At 55.6% G+C, this 22,453-nt stretch overlaps 1 protein-coding gene across 3 annotated transcripts in view; it reads left to right on the forward strand.

Moving 5' to 3' along the window:
* The first annotated feature begins 9,206 nt into the window (after window positions 1-9,206).
* Window positions 9,207-22,453, forward strand: part of ADGRG1 (adhesion G protein-coupled receptor G1) — a 44,902-nt gene continuing 31,655 nt past the window's right edge. For 2 of the 3 annotated variants that reach the window (XM_065925408.1, XM_065925406.1), the window contains exon 1: window positions 18,027-18,186. The gene's annotated coding sequence lies outside the window, so the exon portion shown is untranslated. Of the gene's footprint in view, window positions 9,340-18,026; window positions 18,187-22,453 lie in introns of those variants that run through there. The other variant, XM_065925407.1, reaches the window with a different exon arrangement.

Raw genomic sequence — 22,453 nt, forward strand, 5'->3', positions numbered from 1 at the left:
TTGATCACCCTAGTGGGGCAAGCTGGGCCGCGCTTTCTGAGCCACTTCCTGGCGCTGAGCACTTGAACTGTTTCCAGCTCTTGGCTGGTCAGGTCGGGAAGCCCTGTGACCACAGCTTGTCCCTGGAGCATCCTTCCCTCAGGACCCTTTCCTGGTAAGAAGAGGCTGGGCTCTCAGGGTTCCTCAGAGGAGACGTTCAGGACTTACCCCAGCTTTTCTGACCTGTCCCTCATCTGAGCCTGCAGGGCAGCAAGTCTGGGACTTGGGACAGAGCTGAGAGAGGTGAGGGCCTCCGATGTGTTGGAGCCTGTTCATACTGGCCTGCATCAGCCAGTTGTTGGTTATGAAACAGTCCTTGTTAAGCATTAAATCACATAAACTTACAATTAAACTATAATCAAAATGGTAATAAATCCTCAAAATATACTACTTTCTAATTATTATGCCACATTTTGCTATTATCTATGGTTATGGGCTTAATTGTATCCTTCCCCTTGATTCATATGTGGGATTCCTCACCTTCAGTACTTCAGATGTGACCTTATTTATAGATGGGGGTCTTTAGGGAGGGAAACAAGTTAATATGAGGTCGTTAGGGTGGGCCCTAACTCAATATGACTGGTGTTTTTATAAAAGGGAGACATTTGGATGTAGACACACACACAGAGAATGTCATAAAAAGATGAAGGCAGAAATTAGGGTGATGCTTCGACAGACCAAGAAATGCCAAAGATAGCCAGTGAACCACCAGAAGCGAGGAGAAAGGTTTAAAATGGGCCCTTTCTCACAGCCAGCAGAAGGGACCAGCCCTGTGGACACCTTGATCTTGGACTCCCAGCTTCCAGAATTGTGAGACAACCCGTTTCTGTCATCTCAGCTGTTCAGCCTGTGGTACTTAGTCACGGCAGCTTTAGCAAACGAGTCATCTACATGCTTGTGGTTTTTGACATCCATTGCACTGGTAAGATAGAAATGTTAAAGAATAGTGAGCCATGGCACATCTTTCCTCCAATTCCACATTCAAGGCGTGATACATCTTATGGAAAAATGCCTGGACGAACTTTTTGGTCAGTCCAATACCTTGAAATGGTCCGTGGTGGGAGTATTTATACCACAGACATCTACGTATGCTGCAGTACAGATCAGGCCTTGATTTCTCACTTTGTTGATCGTCTCGCTAGACTTAAGGAAGTGGTGGAGAAAATGGTGGTAGGACACATGCAATGAGTGTGTCACGTTTGTGGCCGTTATGTCGTGAATAGCACAAAACAACAGAAAACTGTTCTCCCACTCAGCAGTGTATTCAAAAGCTATTATCCAAGTCAACAAGAATTCCAGGCTTTGAGGACTGTGATCCAATTCAGTAAAAAAAAAAAACCGCTCATGTCACTGATGAACAAGAAAAGTTCCAACACGTCTTTGTCATTTCACTCTTGTCTTAGATGTTGATGAAAATTAAAATCTCAGTGTTTGGGACTTCCCGGGCAATTCTGTGGTTAAGACTCTGAACTTCCACTTCAGGGGCCACAGGTTTGATCCCTGGTCAGGGAACTAAAATCCTGCATGCCATGCAGTGTGGCAAAAAAGAAGGATAGAAGAAGAAAAGAAAATATCACCGATTATGTCTGAACAATACCCAGAGAGCCAGGTGTTACTGTTTAGCTGCTCACTGTTGGTGAGGGTCAGAGGAGGCCAGCCCTGGACCCAAGACTGCAGAGGGCTGTTGGGCAGATAGACAGAGAGACTGCCTGATGGATGAACAGGTGCCAGCCTTCCAGCTCTGGGGGAACTAGCTACTGTGGATGGACCAGCCTCAGTGTCTCCCTCCTGGATGGGGTGGGAGGCTGCCCTACCCTCTGCCCTGGGGGACTTCGGCACAGTTCCTGCTTGAACCCTGAAGGACCCTTGATCCTTGATCCAGCCTTGATCAACAGCCTTGACCTAGTCAGGGCAGAGACTAGTTCTTCAGCTACTCTCCTTAAAATGTAAACGGATGCCCTCACTCCTTGCCTAAGTCCACCCATGGCTTCCTCCTGCTCTGGGATCAAGATTGCACCTGCCTCCCTGTCTCCATGGCCCTCCTCTCTGGCCTCATCTCTCTTGCCCCTGTGCTTCAGACACATTTACTAGCTGCCTGTCTCCCCAACACTCTGAGTTCTTCTACCACTCTGAGCCTGTGTGCACAAGCTGTTCCTTCTGTCTGGTTCTCTGTGCCCTAGGCTCATTCTTTCCAAGACTGGCTCTTCCTCGCCCACCAGGACTTTATTACAAGTGTCACCTTCACCAAGAATCCTTCCATGCTTACCTGGCTAAAAGCAGGTTCCCTGTTGCATGTCATCTCTGCCCTTATGTTGTTGTTGTTTTTTTTTCCCCTTTTTTTGCCTTCTGCATTGCCCTTACATTATATAGAATTATTTTTACTTACTGAATTACTTGATTTATGAATTACTTCACTGAATCTTTTTCAATCCTTCAGCCCATCTGAGTATAAATTCCATGAGGGCAGAGGTGATGTCTGTCTCATGTCCACAGAGCCCAAGGGTGAGGTGTGGCATTTAGCGGGCCCTTGTAAAAATGTTTGTTGAATGAACGAATGAAATACATTTACTGAGAAGCTACATAAAAGAGACAAGTTATGCTCCAACACAGATATGGGTTCAAATGCTAGCTTGGGCACTCATAGGTGATGTGTTCTGGGGTAGGTGACTCAATTTCTTTGCAGCTCCATCGCCTCACCTATAATAATAGCATCCTTCCATAGGATTGTTTCCTGTGGAGCATCCCATGGAACATCCCTCCATAGCTTCCCTGGTGGCTCAGCTGGTAAAGAATCTGCCTGCAGTACAGGACACCTGGGTTCAATCCCTGGGTTGGAAAATCCCCTGGAGAAGGGAAAGGCTACCCACTCCTGTATTCTGGCCTGGAGAATTCCATGGACAGTCTAGTCCATGGGGTCACAAAGAGTCAAACATGACTGAGCAACTTTCACTTTTGATATTTCAATAGGACTGTTAAGGGGATTAAATGAATCTGTTCATGCAGAGTTTAGGCTTCCCTGTAGCTCAGATAGTAAAGAAACTGCCTGTAATTCAGGAGACCCAGGTTTGATCTCTGGGTTGGGAAGATCTCCTGGAGAAGGGAATGGCTACCCATTCCAGTATTCTTGCCTGGAGAATCCCATGGACAGAGGAAGCCTGCTGGGCTACAGTCCATGGGATTGCAAAGAGTCGGACGTGACTAAGGGACTAACATACCCTTTAAAGCTTTATAAAGGAAAGGGCCTGGCATAGAGATGCCCAGAAGAGTTGGATGGTAGTATTCTTGTAGGTAAAGTGCTGAGGACTTTTGAGATGGTGGGACTCAGGGCAGGCTGCCCCCAGTGGGCCACATTGGTGTACTGATTATTTTGAATTGAAGTTTTTCAAGGAGCAGCCGATGCAAGAAGGAAGCTCTGACCCTGCTCTGTCTCCTTGAAAAGCAGGAAGCAATTCTCTGATGTGAAAGGTGCCCTTCCTGTGTGTGGAGGAGGAAGGACACCCTTATCGCCAGAGAGCGGGAATTTGGGCCGAGAAACTGCATAAACAAACGCTGTTAGTTGTTTCCTTATTGACCGCCCCAAGTCCAAACTCTTGTTTTATGTCTGGCTGTGCTGGGTCTTCGTTGCTGTGTGGGCTTTCTCTAGCTGCGGTGAGTGGGGGCTTCTCATTGAGGTGACTTCTCTTGTTACAGAGCACAGGCTCTAGGGTGCGTGGGCTTCAGCAGTTGCAGTTCGCAGGCTCTAGCGCACAGGCTCAAAAAGCTCCATAGCTTGTGATATCTTTCTGGATCAGGGATGGAAACTGTGTCTCCTGCATAGACAGGTGGATTCTTTACCACAGAGGCACCAGGGAAGCCCCCCAAACTCTGTTTAGATTCTTCACTAATTAAGTGATAAGTTTCTCTGTCTTGTTAATTCCTCACAAAATTATTGTTTCTCTGTCTAAAAAGTATAAAAGCTGCCAGCTTGGGCCACTTCTTGGGTTCCTTTTTTTTTTTTTTTTTTTTTCTTTTCTTTCTTGGCTGCACTGCACAGCTTGTGGGATCTTAGTTCCCTAACCAGGGATCGAACCTGTGCTCCTTGCAGTGGAAGCACGCAGTCCTAACTCCTGGACCAGGGAAGTCCCTTGGGTCCCAGTTCTGAGACCTCCCTGCACACGAATTAAAATTTGTTTCTTTATCTCCTGTTAATCTGTCTTGTGTCAATCTGATTATTAGTCCAGCCACAAGAAGTCAAGCGAAGTAGGGGTGAGATGTCCCCCTTTCCAACAGAGGTTCAGAGGCTGACTTCCCCTAGGGAAGAATGGGATAACTCCAAGAGGACTATTTGGAAGAGGGGACATTTGAATCAGGCTATAAGGACGGAGGGTGGGATTTGTCTGGGCAGACACGGGATGGGAGATCAGGAGGGGTGAGGGACACTTGTCCCAATAAGAGACCCGTGGGCAGGTCAGGGCCATGCTGGGACTATGATGAGAGGTTCTCTAGGCTTTTCCCAGACATAGCCCCGGCAAGAGCTGCCCTGTTCTAGACCCACAGTTCCTGCCCCCACAGTCTTGACAGATGGTTTGTAACCTATTTCCTGTGTTAGTTGCTACCCGGGGAGTGCAGACTTCAAGGAGACATGGGCGGGGGGACCCAGCAGAAAATGGGACTCAGTTGTTCTAGAACACAGTGAACTCAACAGAGGACCCCGGGACTACACAAGGGCAGCCTCTGCAGCGTCACAAAATGCCAGGGATGTGACCTGCTGCCACCAACACACATAGGCGATGAGCAAGGTTTTCTCTCTGGGTTGCCCTCGGTCTCAGACACTTGGGGACAGGCACTCGACAGAGTTGTTGGGATGGGGAAATGAGTTTTTTGGTTGGCAGAGTGGTTCCCTGCCCCAAGTCTCCTCCTGTGATTCATTTGAAAACACTGTGGCATGGGTCATCTTATTATCTCCATTTCACAGATGGGAAAACTGAGGCTCAGAGGAGGGCCCTGACCTCTTCAGCATCACAGAGCCAGTGAGCAGCAGACCCAGGACTGGAACCAGTTTCTCCTGATCCTCAGACTGGGTACAGACGAAGGAGCAGGTACAGACAGAACCTGGAACACGTGTGTCCAAGGATGCAGAAGGTGGGGAATGAACTCCTCGTGGGAAGCAGGGCAATTCCCTTAGATATCTCTCTGCCCATCCCAGCACAGTGAGAGCTGTGGGTTTGTACACCCACATCTGGCCAGGGAGGTCACTTTCTTCCAAATGTGGCCAAAAAGGAGGAAGAGGCCAGCTCTGTTCAATATGGAGACCCCACTAAAGCCAATGACGGGCTTTGAAAGTGAAAGTCACTCAGTCTTGTCCGACTCTTTGCCACCCCATGGACTATACAGTCTTTACAAGGTCCATAATTTCATTTTCCCTCTGCACGTGGGTATGGCAAATACAGACTGAGCACTTACCACTTGCCAGTCACTGTTGGAAGCACTTAGCATTTTCCCATTTAATTCTCATCGATTGCTACTGATATCACTCCCATTTTGCAGATAAGCAAACCAAGGCTAAGGGAGGCAAACTGACTGGCAAGAGGAGCTGGGATGTTCCACCAGGCAGTCTGCTCTAGAGCCCCACGCCCAATCACAGCGCTGCTGCCTGCCCTGTGGGCAGTTTGCTTTTGAAAACGTAAGGGAGGTCCTGGCACCCAGGAGTCATTCGGCAAGTATCAGTTTAGTGAATGAATAAATGAATTAGTGAAAAATGACCCATGTGAATTAACCTGTGATTAGAAAATTATTTTAGAGATCATTGAGGAGAATTCCTTCACAGTCCAGTGGTTAAGACTCTGTGCTTCCATTATAGGGGACACAGGTTTGATCCCTGGCTGGGGAACTAAGATGCCACATGACATGGCCAAAAAAAAAAAGTAGAGACCATTGAATCCTCCTCACAGATGTGGCAAGTGTCTATTCTGCAACACTTCAGCTGAGCACTCCTTGGTTTCCCCTGGGTATGGGGAGCTCACTCCCTGACTGTGGGTAGCACTAGCTCTCAGAGGGAGCTTGAAGACTGAGCCTGAGGTCCTGCTAGAGTAATCGATGTCACAGCTGGGGACCCTTTACACCGCTCCACACTTCCCACTTAACACAACAATGAAGGGGTCTGCATTTCCTGAGACTCCCCTCTGAGTGGGGGTGGGGTTGAGCAGAGGGAGGCGGGGTTCACCTAGGGTTAGATAAAGGGCCCCAGTCCTGAGTCAGACTGCCTGGGTATGACCTCAGATGTGTTACTTAACACTCCCCTCCACCCAACCTCACTTATATCTGTAAAACCCACATGAAAAAGCAGGTGTAGCCGGGAGTTGAGGGGATAATCTGCAGGTCCTGGATGGGGGTTCCTAGAGACCCAGCCCCCAGCCCCACAAGTGCTTCTCAGACACCTGCTCTGACAGGGCACTTTCCCATCCATCCCCTCTCCTCCTCCTTTTGCCACTGGAAGAGAAGCAGGGCGAAGGCATGTGCTTTCATTCCACAGATGGCCCGAGGCACAGACGTTAGGCAACCTCCCCCAGGTGCACCCAGCGAATGAGGGCTCCAGCCCCTCCTGTTCACCTGGAGAACCTGCGGATGACGTCACCAGCCAGGGCCCTGAGGGCAGAGCGGGGCAGCGTGGGGGTTGGAATTGAGAGTCATTTCCTAGGCAGGTTGGTAAGAAGTCTAGGGGTCCCCAAGGAGAGAGGGGTCTGGAATTCTCATGCCTCATCTCTGGCCCCGGATTGAATTCTCCTCCGGAGGCCAAGAATCCTGACGTCTTTGCGGGTTCAGCAACAACCTTTCAGAATGTGGTTCAGCGGTGGGGGAGTCACCGGCAGGTATGGAGGAAGTCACAGGGACTCCCCTGCTGTCCTTATCGGGGTGGGTGGCATCTCTGGGGCCATGGGTGCCGCTCTCAGAGCCCCAGGGAAACTCCGTGGTTTTAGGGGTCAGGCTGTCTTCCTGCAGGCCTGTTTCTCCCTGACACCCCACCGCTCTCCTGGTGCCCCCATCTGTGCTCAACTGTGGGCACATCTTGCTGCTGAGCAGAGCAGCCACCCAGGCTCATGGGCAGAGCAGCGGTCATATCAGCAGTTAGAAATTTCCCTGGGGTGAAGATGGGAAGGTGATCTGGGGACCACAAACCACAGTGGGGTATGGGCTAGCCTCCAGGAAAGGGGCTGAGCTGTGGCCAAGAGGCAGACCCTCCCTCAGAGAGTTGGATCTCTCCCACACTTCACCAGACCCGCATGCCTCCCTTGTTCCCATCTGTCCATCCGTCCATCCATCCTTCCTTCATCTCCCTGGGCTCATCTCTACTTCGATCCCTTTATTTAACAAAGCCCAGCTCCTCCTTATTCCTTAAACACACCAAGCAGCCACTCACCACAGGGCCTTTGCACATGCTGTTCCTGCCCCCAGAATGCTCTTGCTCCAGACATCGCAAAGTCTACCTCCCTCATCACATTCAGTCTGTCATGTCATATTCTTAGAGAAAATTAAAACCAACCCTTCCTCCTCCATCCTCTGCCTCCCTTGCTTTATTTTGCTCCATAGTTCTTATCACTGGATATATTTCATATTAATTTCCTAATCCGTTTATTATCTGTCTCTCTCGGCTCTAGGAAGGCAGATGTTTTCTGGCTATGCTGGGTCTTCGTGGCTGCACGTGGGTATTCTCTAGCTGCAGTGAGCAGGGGTTTACTCTTAAGTTGCAGTGCATGGGTTTCTCATTGCAGCTGCTTCTCTTGTTGTGGAGTACAGGTTCTAGGGCAGGGGCTTCAGCAGTCATGATGCATGGGTTAGTTGCCCTGGGGCATGTGGAATCTTCCCAGAGCAGGGATCAAACCCGTTTCTCCTGCACAGGCAGGTGGACTCCCAGCAACTGAACCACCGGGGAATTCTGGACAGAGATTTTTATATTTTGTTTGCTGCTGTATCCCCAGTGCCTAGAACAGTATCTGGTACACTGTAGACCCTCAAGAAGCACTCACTAAATACGTGGCTGAGTCTATCCACCTGTCCATCCTTCTGTCCATCCACCATCCACTGCTTCTCCCCACATTTTCTCCTTCACCCACCAGTCACCCAGAATTTCTCCACACCAGGCCCTGTGCTGGGGTGCGGGTTTGGTGATCTGGCAGGGTTCACAGACAAGGAAGGGAATGACTCTGACCCTGGGGGATAGGCCCCAGGTGAGGGGAACCCAGGGGCTGTGGGAGACACTGTGTTGGGTGGCGGTGGCGGGGGGAGGTGAGGGAGGGCGTCAAGGGGTATTTATGTGGCTCAGTGCCTCACCTCAGTGCCTCACCGCCACGGTGGCTCCTGGAAGAGACTTTGCCAAACGAATCAACAACTGCCTGGATGGCTTCTTGGAAAAAGTGGCGGTTCAGTTCTCAATGCTATGGACACTGGGGTGGGGCGGGGCGAGGAAACAAGCCACCTGGGGAAGTGGGGCCAGGCGAACTGCTGGCCTCAGGCAAAGCCTCAAGGGTGATGCAGGGGCCAGGCAGGTAGCGCTGGGCAGGGGAGACGGGAGTGGGCACGACTGGTCCACAGAGGCCCAGGCCTCTGAGGGGATCTCACGGATGGACGGAGCAGAGCCTGCCTGGACCACTCCCCACTGTACCCCGGGAAAGCTGGAGCAGCTGCCCACAATCCCTCCCATTCTTGCCACCCTATCCTTCCTCTGTGTCAGTTCCCTTTATGACCCACACGAGGCTGAACATTCCGACAGCAGGGACCACACCCCCAGTCCCCATGCCCCAGAGCCCCACTCTCGCTTCCTGTCTCCAGCCAGCTGCAGGCTGTTGGCTTGTTCCTATTACAGGCAGGTGAGTCTGGGTCCAGGCTTCAGGTGGGGTCTGAGCTCAGAGAGGAGGCAGGCAGGAGCTTGCAGAGCTGATCATTACATACAGTGATGGGGGCAGTGACGCCCACCAGCCCTGGGGAAGGGGGCGCTGAGACTCAGAGACATTCAGGGACCCCTGGAGGGCCACAACCCAGGAGGCCCCGGAAAGAGGTGCTGAAAGCCCTTTAAGGGCTGAGGTGAGGGCTGGGGAGCCTTCAGCACCCAAGAGTCCAAGTCAGCCCCTGTAGGGAAACCCAGGAAAGAGAGAGGGAGGCAGGAGCCGTGCGGCCACCGGAAATGGGAAGAGACACACACGCGGGCGGAGCCATACCTGGGCCCGCCTGCCCAGACAAGCTCCGGCTGGGTGCCTGGGCGCCCTGGGAGAAGGTGGACGGGAGGAAGTTGCAGAGAGTCCGGCCAGGGGCCTGCCCAGACCCGAGGTAAGAAGTGGCTGCTTGGGGCGGAGGGGCTGGGGGAGCACGGCTTCCAGCCTGGCTCACTTGACCTTGGCCGACTCCAGGTCTAGCTCCACGCCTGAAGGCAGGTGTGCAGCCCGACAAGGACTCAGGATTCCAGGCTGACGTGAAAGTCCTGGCGGTCCCAGGGTCGCCCCTCGGGGCTCTGAAGGGGGTTTGGCCGTGCTCGCGTGCTGGTCATCGGGGAAGCTGGCAGGCGCTGTGTGCTCCCTGGGTTCAGCCGGGGAGATTGCGGAAGGTGGGGGGCCAAGGGGAGGCTGCAAACCTCCAAGCTTGGTGCTTGGATGGGGAGGCAGGAGGCAGGCACCCAGCACCCAGAGCCTACTTCCACCAGGGATCTCATGGGAAACCGGTTTGGGAGCTGGTTGGCCCAGGTTGTCTGACTTATCACAAGGCGGGGGAAGGCGGTCTCCCTGGGTGAGACCTGACACGGTGCAGGCCTGGGGGCGTGCCTGCCCCTCTGGCCAGCACAGGGTCCTTCCTGCCGCTCCCCAGACCCCTCACCTGGCGGCGTGTCCTGTCCCACCTTGGCTGTCAGAGACAGGAGGCGAAAGGCAAAATGTTCCCCAAATGGCCTTGGACCCGCCCTGGCCCAGGCCCCTGTGATGAGCCCATAGACAGTGGCCCAGGACCGGGGAGCCAGCCTGGAGCAAAGGGCTGGTCCCACCAGTGCCTCCTGTGGAAACTATGGCAGCCTGCCATCTCTGGGCTGGTTCCCTATCTACCTCTAGGGAGGTGGCAGGAGCAGAGATCTGAAAACAAAGACGGGAGCAGACGTCTCCAGCCCCACCTCCACCCACACACACCCGGTCTCCTGGCCCCACACGGCAGCCAGACGGAGGTGGGGGGCTGGAGCCGGGAGGGGGCCCGGCGCCCAGCCAGCTCTGCCCCCACGAGCTTGGCTCCCTGGGACGTGTGGGAAGCAGAAGGGGCTCCCCATGTTCCCTCTGTTAATTAGGCCACCCCTGCTATTGAGAGTCTGTCATCATGGCCCCATTACGCCTCCTGAACCATCTGCGCCCCTGCACTTATGGGGAGGCCCTGGGGGCGCCCTGGCTGCCAGGGCAGAGGCGCAGGCGGGAAGCGGTGCTTCTGGGAGGTGCTGGGGGCCTCTCCCGGGGTGAGGATGGCCTTTCCGCAAAGTACACCTGCCTCTTTATTTCTCAAAAGAGGAGTGACGGTAGCCCCGGGGTCCATGTAAGGACTCTGAGGCACCCTCTTTATGGCTCCCAGGTGCGTCTCCTGCAGCCAACACCTTCCACACAGCTCTGTGTGGGTCTGTGCGTGCGCACTCAGTCGTGTCCGACTCTTTGTGACCTCATGGACTCCAGCCCACCAGACTCCTCTCTCTGTGGGTTTTTCTGGGTTTTTCCAGACAAGAATACTGGAGTGGGTTGCCATTTCCTCCCTCAGGGGATCTTCCTGACCCAGGGAGCCAACCTGTGATTCCTGGGTCTCCTGCACTGGAAAGCAGGTTCTTTACCACTAGCGCCACCTGGGAAGCCTATGCTGGTGCGTGTGCATGTGTGTGTGTGCGTGTGTGTGTGTGTGTGTCTTGCTGGCGGTGTGGCACTGGCTGCACGGGGAGATCAAAGTTGAGAGCCTGAGCCCTGGGGAGCCTGTGGCAGTCAAGCAAGATGACACCTTGTTACCCCACGATGAAGCAAGATCTGCTGTCTTTGCCCACTGCTGTGCCACCTGGCGGGTAGTCGCTCAACCTCTCTGGGCCTTATTTGCCTCCTGTGACTCAGGAGTGGCAATGCCTCATCCCTGACCAGAGACACCTGGCCCAAGTCTTGGGTGTCTGAGCAGCTGCCACGCAAACCTCCCAGGCCAGGGCTGGGGGTGAGCACTGATCAAAGAAGCACAACCATCGAGACATCAGTGGCAGCTAGGGTGGCTGGCCTGGGTCTCTTGTCCAGGAAGGGAGGCTCCTATGGAGGAGGGAGAAGCCTCTTTCGCTCCTCCTAAAGGGCAAATCTTCCTTGAAAAGAGAGCCTGGAATAGTGAGAGCAACTGTGACTGCGCTCCCTGGAAGCCCTGGCCTCAGACAAGCCTGCGCAGACCCATTTTACACCTGTGAACACTGAGGCTCAGAAGCTCGGATCTGGACAGTTGGATGCCAGGTCCCGGGCTGTGCTGATTGGAGGACTTTGGGAGCAGTGCTGGGAGGAATTTAGGTGGGAGAGGGGCAGTAGGGAGCCTCCTAAGCAGCAGGCGAAGAGTTCACTCATTGGAAAAGACCCTGATGATGGGGAAGATTGAAGGAAAATGGAGAAAGTGGTGACAGAGGATGAGATGGCTGAATGGTATCACTGATTTAATGGACACGAATCTGAACAAACTCTGGGAGATAGTGGAGGACAGGGGAGCCTGGCATCCTGCAGTCTGTGGGGTTGCAAAGAATCAGACACGACTTAGGGACTGAACAGCAGCAACCACCGGGTCTCCCCCAGGCAAGCCTGCCTCAGAGCAGAGCACCAGAGGTCCCCTTGGGAAGAAAAGTTCTCCCAGATGTCAGCCCCGCCAACCCCGGAGGAAGGCTGCACCCAGCTCACCAGCTCCAAAACCCTGGGCTGCAAAGGGGTGCCTGATACGTAAAGACAGCATAGGGTCTCACCTGCGGACCCCAGGCCCCTGGGTGCCCCGCTCTGCACCTACTTCCTGCAGCAAGGGTGGTTCAGGCTGGTGGCCTGGGAGTGGGATAGTGGAGAGGGCTTGTGGCCCCTGTTTGCTGGGCCTGCCCTTGCCCTGGGTTCAGGGGCTTTTGGAGGCAGGAACGTGGTCAGAATGGCCTTCCAGGCCTGCTCTGGCCGGATCCAACCTTCCTGCCACGTGTACTTGGGGGGCTGGGCTGAGGTTAGACATTCCGTCATGCCCAGGGAGACGGGGTGGCTGCCCTGTCTACCTTCCGTCTTAGGTAGCTGGTCACCCAGGCGTGCCTGCCTCCAGGGAAGGTCAGCAGGGTGGTCCGGGGAGGCCCAGCCAACCTGAACTTTGTCTAAGGCCCTGCATAATGTGTCTAGGCAGGAATAGGGCGACTGTGGGAGATGGCGAGTGGGGGAGTGGGGTGGCGGTATCTGTCTGTCTGTCTGTCTGGGGCAGGTCCAAGGACACTTCTTGTTGGCATATGGTCAAGATGCCACTGGAAACAGGAAGAGGGTATTGAAGGAAGACGCCAGCCTTGAAGTTGGATCCTATGTGACCTTGGGCTGGGTGCCCTCCCTCTCTGAGCCTCCATCTCTCCCTTCAGCAAAAGGGGCAAGACTTCCTCGGGAGGACTGTGGGAAAAAACACAAGTCCCTTGCTTGGTACACAGGGAGAGCTCAATAGGGGCACATGGGCTCTGAGTCTGAAGCCTTCAGGGGGCAAGGGGAGGTGAGAGGTCAGTGCTGGGGACACAGCTGTGGACACAGGAGCCCAGCGGCTGGTATCCAGGGAGTGTCTTTTTCCCCAGACCACAAGCCCCAGTGCTTTTGAAACCTGATGCAGGTAAACATGGGTGGGGCACCTGCCTGGTGCCCCAGGAGGAGCCAATGGGGTTGAGTCTGTCCTTGGTCCTCCAAATAAGGCCTCAGAAAGCCAGCTTGGACCTGGGTGGCCTCTGCCCTTCATTCCACCGCTGGAGCTGGCACCAGCCTCTTGCACCCCAAGTCTGGACTTGAATCTCCATTAAACTTGTCCCATTGGCTGAAGGTGCCTCTAGCTCTCCTGCATCTTGGATTTGTCAGGCTCCCTGCTCCTCCTCCGGCTGGGGGATGGGTGGCGGAGGCAGCCCTAAAGCACCGGGCACACAGCTCCCTTTGTGAGGGCGGCTGAGTCACATGGCCTGTGCCAACCCCCTGCGCCCTGGGGTGGCTGTGATGGTGTTATCATGGGACTGTGGCTGCCCCCACGCCTGTGGCCAGGAAGCTTTCCCACGGGAATGAACAGGGAGGTGGCTGGGAGCATCAGCCACCACGTACGTAGTCTGAGTCAGGATCTGGGTTCGAATACTGTCTCTCATGCAGACGCGCTGTGAGTCTTTGGGAAAATTCTCTCTCCGAGCCTCAGTCTTCATCTCTGTTAAGTGGGAACAGTCGTCACTGTTTGTAGAGGAGACATTGGACATGAAAGGGCTTTGCGAACGGTGGGGTGTGGGCCTGTGGCATTTGCATTGACTTGATGATAATCATGACATTGACCAACATTTGTCGAGCACCTACTGTGTGCCAGGCACAGTGCTCAGTTATTTTCAAGGACCCTCAACTTGCAAGGGGGAGAAGCCTGAACTTGAACAATTCTTGCCCAATAAGAACCCACCCATACACAGGCAGTGGTGACCTTCCTGACGGTGGGCACAGCGCTTCACTTTGCAAGGCTGCCCAGGCTGAAGGGTTAGCGTCGGGAAAGGGTGAGGCCTCCAGGCAGAAGCCCCGCTGTACCCTCCTACTTGCCCAAGCCTCTGCCACTGTGACCTCCACGAATGTCCCGTCCTCCCTCCTGTACTGGGGACCACACATCCTCCCACCACCCTGACACCCCCACCTCTGTCTCCTGGGCAGGTTTCTCTGAACAGCAAAGCCCTTGCAAATATATCAGAGTACGCGTTTGTGCCAGGCTGGGCCAGGAGCTTGACGTATGTGGCCTCATTTATTACTATTGGTGGTGCTGTTACTATCTGCACAGATGGTGGATGGCTAGAGAGACGCTGCCTGGGTCCCTAGGCTGCCAGAGCCAGGAGCAGAAGCCCGTTGGCCTGAGCCCAGAGTCTGAGTCCAGCCTCTCGGCAGTAGCATTACTACCTCTCTTCCTTCCCTTCAAATGAAGCCCTTTTCTGCAACTTTCTGCACTCTTCACCCCATCTCTGGCCGCTATCACCAGCCAGTAATGTTCATGATCTTCCCTGGCCCTGGGAGACCCCAGCCCTTCAACCCTGAGCCCTAGCTATGTGTTTCCAATGACCTTTTGGAAGGTTCCCCCACTATGTCACAAGGATACCCCCATTCTGCTGTGCCCATGGGCAGCCTCTTCCCTGTCACCCAGATCTGCAGTCCATCCCATGCCCCCTGCATTTCAGGGCAGTCTACAACATCATATCCCCTCTCACATGTGGAGTGGGGGGTCCCAGCCTCTGCTTCTCATTTCTCAAAGTCTCTAGCCTCCCCTAGCCTCCCACCTGCTTCCATCTCTAAAGCCCCAGCGGGGCTCTGGCCTCCCTTCCATATCCCATCCCCTCACTGCTGGTGCAGCTCCTAGAGCAGACCAAGGTTTCTCCTGCTTGAATAAATGCTGGAACCACCTGGGGTTTTGTTCAAATACATATTCTGATTCGGCAGATCTGGGGCACACCTGAGATGCTGGATTTCTAACGTCTTCTCTGGTCATGCTATAGGTCTGTGAACCGCCTTTTGAGTGCTGGTCACAAGAAATTCCTTTCCTGACTTCTCAGCACCTCTGATGAAACCCCTTCAGAAGCAAACTCCCTGCTTTCAGAATCTTCCAGAATCTGCCCTCACCCACTAATTAGATCCTAATTCTTTCCAAAGACTCCTCCCATGTCTCACTTCTCCTCTCTCTGTAGATGCTGTCTCCTCTGCCCAGAAAGTCCTTCCTGCTGGTCTCTGTTCATTGAAACTGATTCTTCGAGACCCAGCTGGTCTCAAGGGGCGACAAACCTGGTTCAAACCCTGGCTGTGACCCTCACCCTCTCTGAGCCTTGTGCCTCTTCAGTGGAGCAGGATAACAACTGTCCTGAGATGCAAGGGAGATGCTGAATGTGATGAACCTAGCAGGAGCCTGGTGCCTGGCAGGTGCTTGGTTGGAGCCCATGGGTCTGGAGACCTAGACACAGACCATTTGTGTCTCTGAAATACCAGCATGACCAGCCCACAGGGTGGAGGATACAAGGACTCAGATAGAGCTGAGCATTTTACACAGAGCCTATGGACACAGCCTTGGTAATCAGTCCCGATAGTAGTACTAATAAGAGGTAGCATGCGTGCTAAGTTGCCTTAGTCATGTCTGACTCTTTGCAACCCTATAGACTGTAGCCCACCAGGTTCCTCTGTCCATAGGGATTTTCCAGACAAGAATACTGGAGTGAGCTGCCGTTTCCTCCTCCAGAGGATCTTCCCTACCCAGGGATTGAACCTGTGTCTCTTATGTCTCCTGCATTGGCAGGCAGGTTCTTTCCTGCTAGCGCCACCTGGGAAGCCCAGTAAGAGGTAGTGCTGTGATTAATAATAATTCATTTGGTTTCTCTTCTCTGACTCCCAGAGCCCCCTGGGGCTCTATGACTGATAACTGACTCCCCAGTGCTGCTACAATGTGAGCCAGGCTTGTCCCCCAACCCCTGGAGCCTGGCACAGTACCCAGCACATAGTAGGTCTCTGAGCAGGCTGATGTGAGAGAGCAGGCAGAGCATGGTGAGCAGACCCTGCCCAGCCAGGCCACCGTCTAGGGCCTTTCCTATGTGGCCAGGGTGGCAGTTAGCTCCAGGTTTCTGCGTCCCTTGCCTGGATGTCCAGCTCAGCAAGTCCTGGCCAACTGCAGAGTGGCGCCGCTGACCCTTCATCCGTGCCCTGCTAGCCAGCACCCTCTGTGGCGTGTGTGTGTGTGTGTGTGTGTGTGTGTGTGTGTGTGTGTGCGCGCGCGCGCGCGCTGTCTGGCTGGCCTGGCTCCCAGAGAGCAGCTGAGGCTGCTCCAGTGACCATCTGGCCTGGCCCTGAAGGACAGACCTTGGGGCAACCAAACCTTAGCAGTGATGATTTGCCCAAAGACATGAATTTAAGGAATCCTTGATCCTTTTCCTGGGTCCTTGCCTCCCTGTTGTTTTTCTGATGAGGAAGAACATCTTCACCCCTTGTTTCTTGGTCTCCAGTGTGGACCGGCCCCTCCTGCCCTGGCCATGAGGCAGTGCTCACTGCAGCCCTGGGAGGGAGCAGCTGGCTGGACATAGGCCCAGTGCCCACCTCTCCCGGGCAGGGGCACAGCCTGATCAGTGGTCTGACCGCTTGGAGAGCACAGCGCTGCTTTCCAGAAGCTCAGGCCTGGGGGCTTCCTTGTACCCCGCTATGTAGCTTTATTGCCCTTCCTCTTCCCTGTAGCTTGATTTATACGAGCAGGTGAGGGATGGACTTCACCAGCAGCAGCCCCTGGCCTCCTGGGCTACCTGAAAAGCTTCCATTCATGCTGCAGCAGGTGACTTTTCCAGGCCCTTCTGCAGATCTCCGCGAGAGAGAAGGGATCTTAGGGCCCTGGGCATCCGTGGTGTCCAGGGCCTGCTCCAGAGGCCTGGGGAGTCTAAGTTCGTGAGCAGTTAGGACAGCTGGCTGTGGAGCCAGACTCTCTGGGGTCCTGTCCCACCTCTGCCACTTCCCAGCTGTGTGATCCTGTGCAAGTCAATTCCCTTCTCTGGGCTTCCTAGCTCTTCCTTCTGATTCAGCATATTCATGGCGAATACTGACTGAGGGCTCATCAAGTGTCAGGCGCTGGTCTGAGCAACGAGTTTTCCCATGGTGCCATGACTATGGCGTCAGAGAAGAGTCTGGAATGTAGTAAATGGTCAGTATATATAATTCTTATTATTAATTATTATTATTACTGTTGTTATTGTTGCTGTCATCACTTGCCCTCATTAGGCTATGAAATCCTTCCAGCACCTGTGACTTGGAAATCATCAGTTCACATTGGAGGGGTGAGGGAAGATGAGGGATTCCCTGCCCTCCACAGTGGGGGAGCATGGGCCATCTGAAGTTCCCTGACTCCCAGGGTGGCCGTGAAGGTTAACCGTGAGAGGAAACTGCTGACAGAGGCCAGTGGCCAGAAAAGGAAAGGGGGCGTCCGCGCATTTCCAAATTTCTCTCTCTGAGCTTTGCGAGCCACCAGGAAGGGTTCCTCCCCTGGGCCTCAGTTTCCCCCTTTGACCCAGCAGACAAACTGGAAGGCCATTTCAAGAAGCCCTTGGGGTCTCAGAGTCCAGGATGTGAGTCTGCTGAATGCTGTGAGTGCTTGGGGGGCATGAGGTGGTTCCCTCTGCTGGGAGGATGAACTGAGGCTCAGGGAAGAGTCAAGGTCAAGTGGCCAGTTGTGTGTGGCCTGGCTGGCCGCATGCCAGGCGGCTTGACCACCCCCCCACCCCACCCCACCCCTTCCCCGGAGTCCCTTCCGCTCTGCTGGTCAGCACCAGCTCACCGGCTCCTGCCTGCTGCCAAGGAGGCCGGCCTTTCTTTCAGGAAGGGGCAGTTGTTCCCGGGCCCTGGGTGGAGGGGGCAGCATCGGGGCAGACTGTTGCCATAGTAACCCTGGCCTCTCTGCGGGAACTTGGGCAAAACAGCCCTGGGGAAGTAACAGATGGAGGGCGAGGAGGCAGTTATCTCTGACCAGCATCCGTCCACAAAGCCTGGCACCTGGATGGGGGGCAGGGGGGGAGGTGAGGCCGAGGTGCCCCCTTGCCCAGCGCTGAGTCACGGGCATCCCCCAATGTCCCCGCCTCAGTGCTCTCGGCCCTGCCCCCTCCCAGCCTCCCTCTGAGAAATCCGTGTGACTCACGTATGGTCCCGTCATCCCCGGCCGAGCTTGGAGGAGGGAGGAGCCCAGCTGGGGCAGGAGAGGGTGTCCCCCCCACCCCCCACAAACACACCGCGGCGCCTCCCCCCGGCTGCACACTGGCTGCCTGCCTTGCCCGGCCTCAGGAGAGGGAGTCTCCACGCGCACCAGCTCCCGCGGCCACTGCGGGACCACGGCTGGCAGGTTCAGTCTCAGAGGTGGATCTTGAAAGGTTGTTCCGCTGCCTGGCCCCACGCGGGACCTTCTTCTGCTCATCACCAGGTACCGGATCAAGGGCTCGATGGCAGGAGGGAGGCGGGACGGGGGTGTGTGCGGCTGAGGGTGGGGTGGCGGTGGAGCGGGGCTCTGAAATCTCTAGCCCACACATGAGCAGGGCTGTGCCGGGGCTGGAGAGCTGCGGGTAGATGGACATCCAGACGCCGCGGAAGGGGGTGGAGCTGGAGAGGGTGGAACCTCTCAGAGCCATTTGTTAGCGGGGAAACTGAGGCTGGGAGCGGTAGGGTCCCTGAGTCCGGCAAGCCTGGGGCTGCTCTGTGGACGGGAAGGTACTGTTGTCTCCTGCCCCCACCGTTCAGATGGGAGAAGCAAGGTTGTGAGAGAGGACAGAACAAGTCTGGGGAGGGAAAGCCAGCCTCTGGCTGCGGGGAGGAGAGGATAGTGCAAGGCGTCTGTCTGGGCACGGGTCCTTGAGGGGCAGCCAGCCTGGCCTGCAGCTGCCCTGGGTCTGCGTCTGGGGACCCCCGCCGCCCACGGAGCCAGGGGTACCGTGGCTCTTCATGGCCCAGGCCCTGCCTTTGAGAGGAGATAACCGGGCAGGGGAGTCTGAACACTGGGGACCTGGGATGAGACAGAACGTCCTGGGAACCAGAGGCTGACGATGGGGAAGTGCTCCCCGCTTGCTAACCGCCAGGCCCCAGGCCCCCATCTGCTGAGAGCTGATAGGGCCTCCCCACCTGGGGGACGGCTGGTTCCTCTCCCCACCTCCTTCCCAACCGGCCTCCTTCCTGTGGTGCCATTTCATGGGAGTTGGAGTCTCCCATGGCCCCCACAGAGGTGGCTGGTGCTCATTTTACTGAGGAGGGTTGGGGGGGCATGAGTTGAGGCAGGGGACCCCTCACCACACCACCACCACTACCATCCTGCTTGGAGCAGCTCTGGCCTGGGTGAAGTGGGGTGGGGAAGAATAGCCTTTGTGACTGTAGAGGGCCCAAGAAATTAATTATATAAATAATAATTGAGTGCCTACTGTGTGCCTGGTGCTGTTCTAGGGGTGAGGACTCATTTGAATGAGACAAATGGGTGTGGGCGGTCCAGGGCCAAGCCCCTGCCCTACCCACCCCATGCTACCCCCAATGGGGATACGCTGAGGGCAGAGTGTTGATTCCTCGGGACTGAGTTGGAGAGAAGGGTCTGGAGTCAGTGAGAACCATCAGGGGCTGAGTTGGTCCCCCAGATCCCAGGACAGGGGTCCCGCGAGGTCTTCCCTGCCAATGACCAGGGCAGGACTAGTTCTTGGGACCAGACCTGAACCCTTTTGCTGCAGGGACCCCAGGGGCCTGAGATGCACCCCCACCTTGGTCTTAGCATCACTGTGGCCACCTTGCCTTGCCTCTCTCTCTCTGGGCACAGTGGCCCTGCTGATAAGTGGAAGTGTGTGTTGGGGTGGCGGGTAGTACCTGCCCTGCCTCCCGTCCTGGGCTTGGCTCCCAGAGGGTCAGGTTGTGAAGGACACCACTCTGGGCGGGCGTGGCTCTGAGGGAGGCAGAGGCTCTGCTAGAGAGCCTGCTCCGTTGTTGCCAGCCTCGGTGTTTCCCTGGGCCACTGGGCAGGACACCCTCAACTTCTCAGGGACACAAACAAACAAGACAATTAGGATCTGAGGCCGAGGAAGGTGATAAGCTTGCTGACGGAGGTGGAGAGAATTTCCTGACCTGGGAGGATGGGAGGCTCCGCAGAGGGCATAGAGGCTGGCCTTGGAGGCTGGTGGGGAGAGGGGGAGGGCTGATGGGGTGGCGGGGGTGGCATTCCTGGCTGAGAAACTGCAGTGGGAAAAGGTTTGGGAATGATGAGAACTGGGGGGACTGGGGCAGGCGATGGTACTGGAGAGCTGGCATGTGTCATTTTGGTAGCCAGGCCGGCAGGTTGCAATCTGCTCGCAGGGGAAGGGAGCTGCCACCCAAGCTGGATGAGGAGGGCAGGGTTGTTAAGGGGGGAGGGGAGGGTCTGGCCACCCGAGGCTCCTGCTTGGAGGGAACAGCTTCATGGCTGAGGGGACAGAGGGGGATGGTGGTCGCCCAGTCCAGGAGAAGGACAGGTAAAAGAGGTGGCAGAGCTGTGGCCAAGTCTGTGTGCAGTGGGGGGTGGGCTTCCTAGCAAGGTCCAGCATGACAGATGCAAGATGGGCAGGGCAGAATCTGCCGTGAAGGGAGCCACGTACGTGGACGGTGCTCTGGTTGAGTCCAGCCCCAGGTCACTTCATCCTCAGCAAGACCATGGTGGGTGGCGAGGGCTGGAGTGAAGAGTCAGGGGCAGGGCTGCTGGGGGGTGGGGGAAATGTGACCACACAGCTCCAAATCTCACTGCTGCTGCCCCACCTAGAACCAGAGCAGGTTCAGCACCCCCAAGCCTGATCCCGGGGCAGCTCTGTGACTCTGTGTTCTGACTCACAGCAGCTGGGGCATCACATGAGCAAACCCAGCAGCTGGGGGGACCGGGACCCCAGGGATCAGGCAGATGGCAAGTGGGGGTAGGGCAGGGCAGGGCTGGTACCGAGGGGCCTCTCGAGTGGGGTGGGGTCCTGGCTGGGCCCCAGCCTCCCCAGGCTTGCCCTCTGCCAGTCTGGTTCTCTCACCCATCAGGAGTTTCTTGGGGTCCCTGGGGAGCCCTGCAGATTTGGAGGTCAGGTTGGAGCTGCTGGAGGAAGGAGCACAAGATACACATTTTCTGACCCCTGCTGGGTGCCTGCCCTGGCACTGATGGGCTGAGACACCCCCACCCCCTGCAGGCCCCTCAGGCCCCAAACTCTCTCTGGTTCCCTGGGGGCTTAGCTGGACTAGAACAGTCCTGGATCCTCACTGCCCTCTGAGGGCCTCTGCCAGGCCCTAAGCTCAGCGTTTTGAAGACACCTTTATTCCCACGCTACGAGCTCCTGGTGTGCCCATTTTAGAAATGAGAGCACTGAGGCACAGGAGACTCCTCCAGGGCTGACCTCTTATCTTGGGGGCTCCAGAGTCTGGGCTCTCGTCCATGGTGCTCTTCTGCCCCTCTCCGTGGGAAGGGGACTCTTCAGCCAGGCTGGACTCCCTGCTGGGGGCCAGAGTACATGTGCCCTTGTCCTGAACCCCATCCTTGCCCCTGTTAAGCCCATGTGCTTTTAGGGCAACAGAAACCCATGGAGAAGGCAAGGCCACTTATCTGGGAAAAGCTTTGTTCCTCTCGGGTTGTGTGAATTTGGGTGTCTGTGCCTCATTTTCCTTATCTGGAAAAGGTAGATAAAACATAACAGTATCTACTTCAGGGGCTGTTTTGAGCTTGAAGGACTAATGCAGTGAAGTGCTGATACCAGCGCTTGTCCCACATGTTAGCCTTTACTATTATGATCTTCCCCTTGGGCAGATGGGTGCACGGAGGCCCAGAGATACATGTAATAGCTTGACGGGGGACGTCTTCCTGCCTCCCAGCCCGCAAGAGACCGAGAACTACCTGGGCATCAGCAGGAACCCATCCCCCACCCCCCACCACGGCCTGACTTGTGTTTTGGTGGGGAGGCCAGGGTGGTGGGAGTTGGGCTCTTGGGCTGGCGCTGGCTCAGGCTCAGGCAGTTTGTGGCGCACTTGGCAGTTCCAGGCAGGCTGAGATAAAAGCTAAGCCCTGGAGGAGCTGGCAGGTCTTCCGGGCACCAGTGGACAGGCTTCTGCATTAGAGAGAGATGGCCTGGGGGTGGGGGCCTCTCTGTCCGGGAGCCAGCCCAGCTCTGGTCCCCTGAAAGGCTGGTGGTTAGACAGCTGATGGCTCCAGCCTGGCTCCCGGGGCTCAGGGCCACTCACACTACCTCCAAGATGAGCAGCAATGAGAGATCAGGGCCACCTCTGACTTCCCTCCAGTCCCCGGGTCTCTGCATTCCTCCTCTCAGAAGCCCTGCCCTTAGCTGTCTGGGTCCACGGGTGAGCGCAGAGGACTTTTGGGCTCGTATCCTGCTGCCTAAGGTCACAACCTCCCCAGACCTCAGTGTTCGCACCTGTGCATGGAGGTGACACCACCACCCCCCTCAGGGTTGTTGCTGGAATTTGGGGGAGATGGCTGCAAAACATGTACTCACAGTGGGCAGCTTTGATGGGTCTTCCCTAAACCTCTGCTGAAAGTTTGGGCTTCAGGTTCGGTCACACAGTAGTTCAGTTAGAACTGAGTTCACATCCTCGAAAAGTGACCTTGACCAGGTGGCTTAATTTCTCTAAACCTCGTTCCTTAGATTGTCCAACGGGAAGAGGGATACCTGAATCCCTAAGTGAGACCCTGTGGGAATCATGTG

This window comes from Muntiacus reevesi, chromosome 2, assembly GCF_963930625.1.
Source record: "Muntiacus reevesi chromosome 2, mMunRee1.1, whole genome shotgun sequence".
Taxonomy (NCBI): Eukaryota; Metazoa; Chordata; class Mammalia; order Artiodactyla; family Cervidae; genus Muntiacus; species Muntiacus reevesi.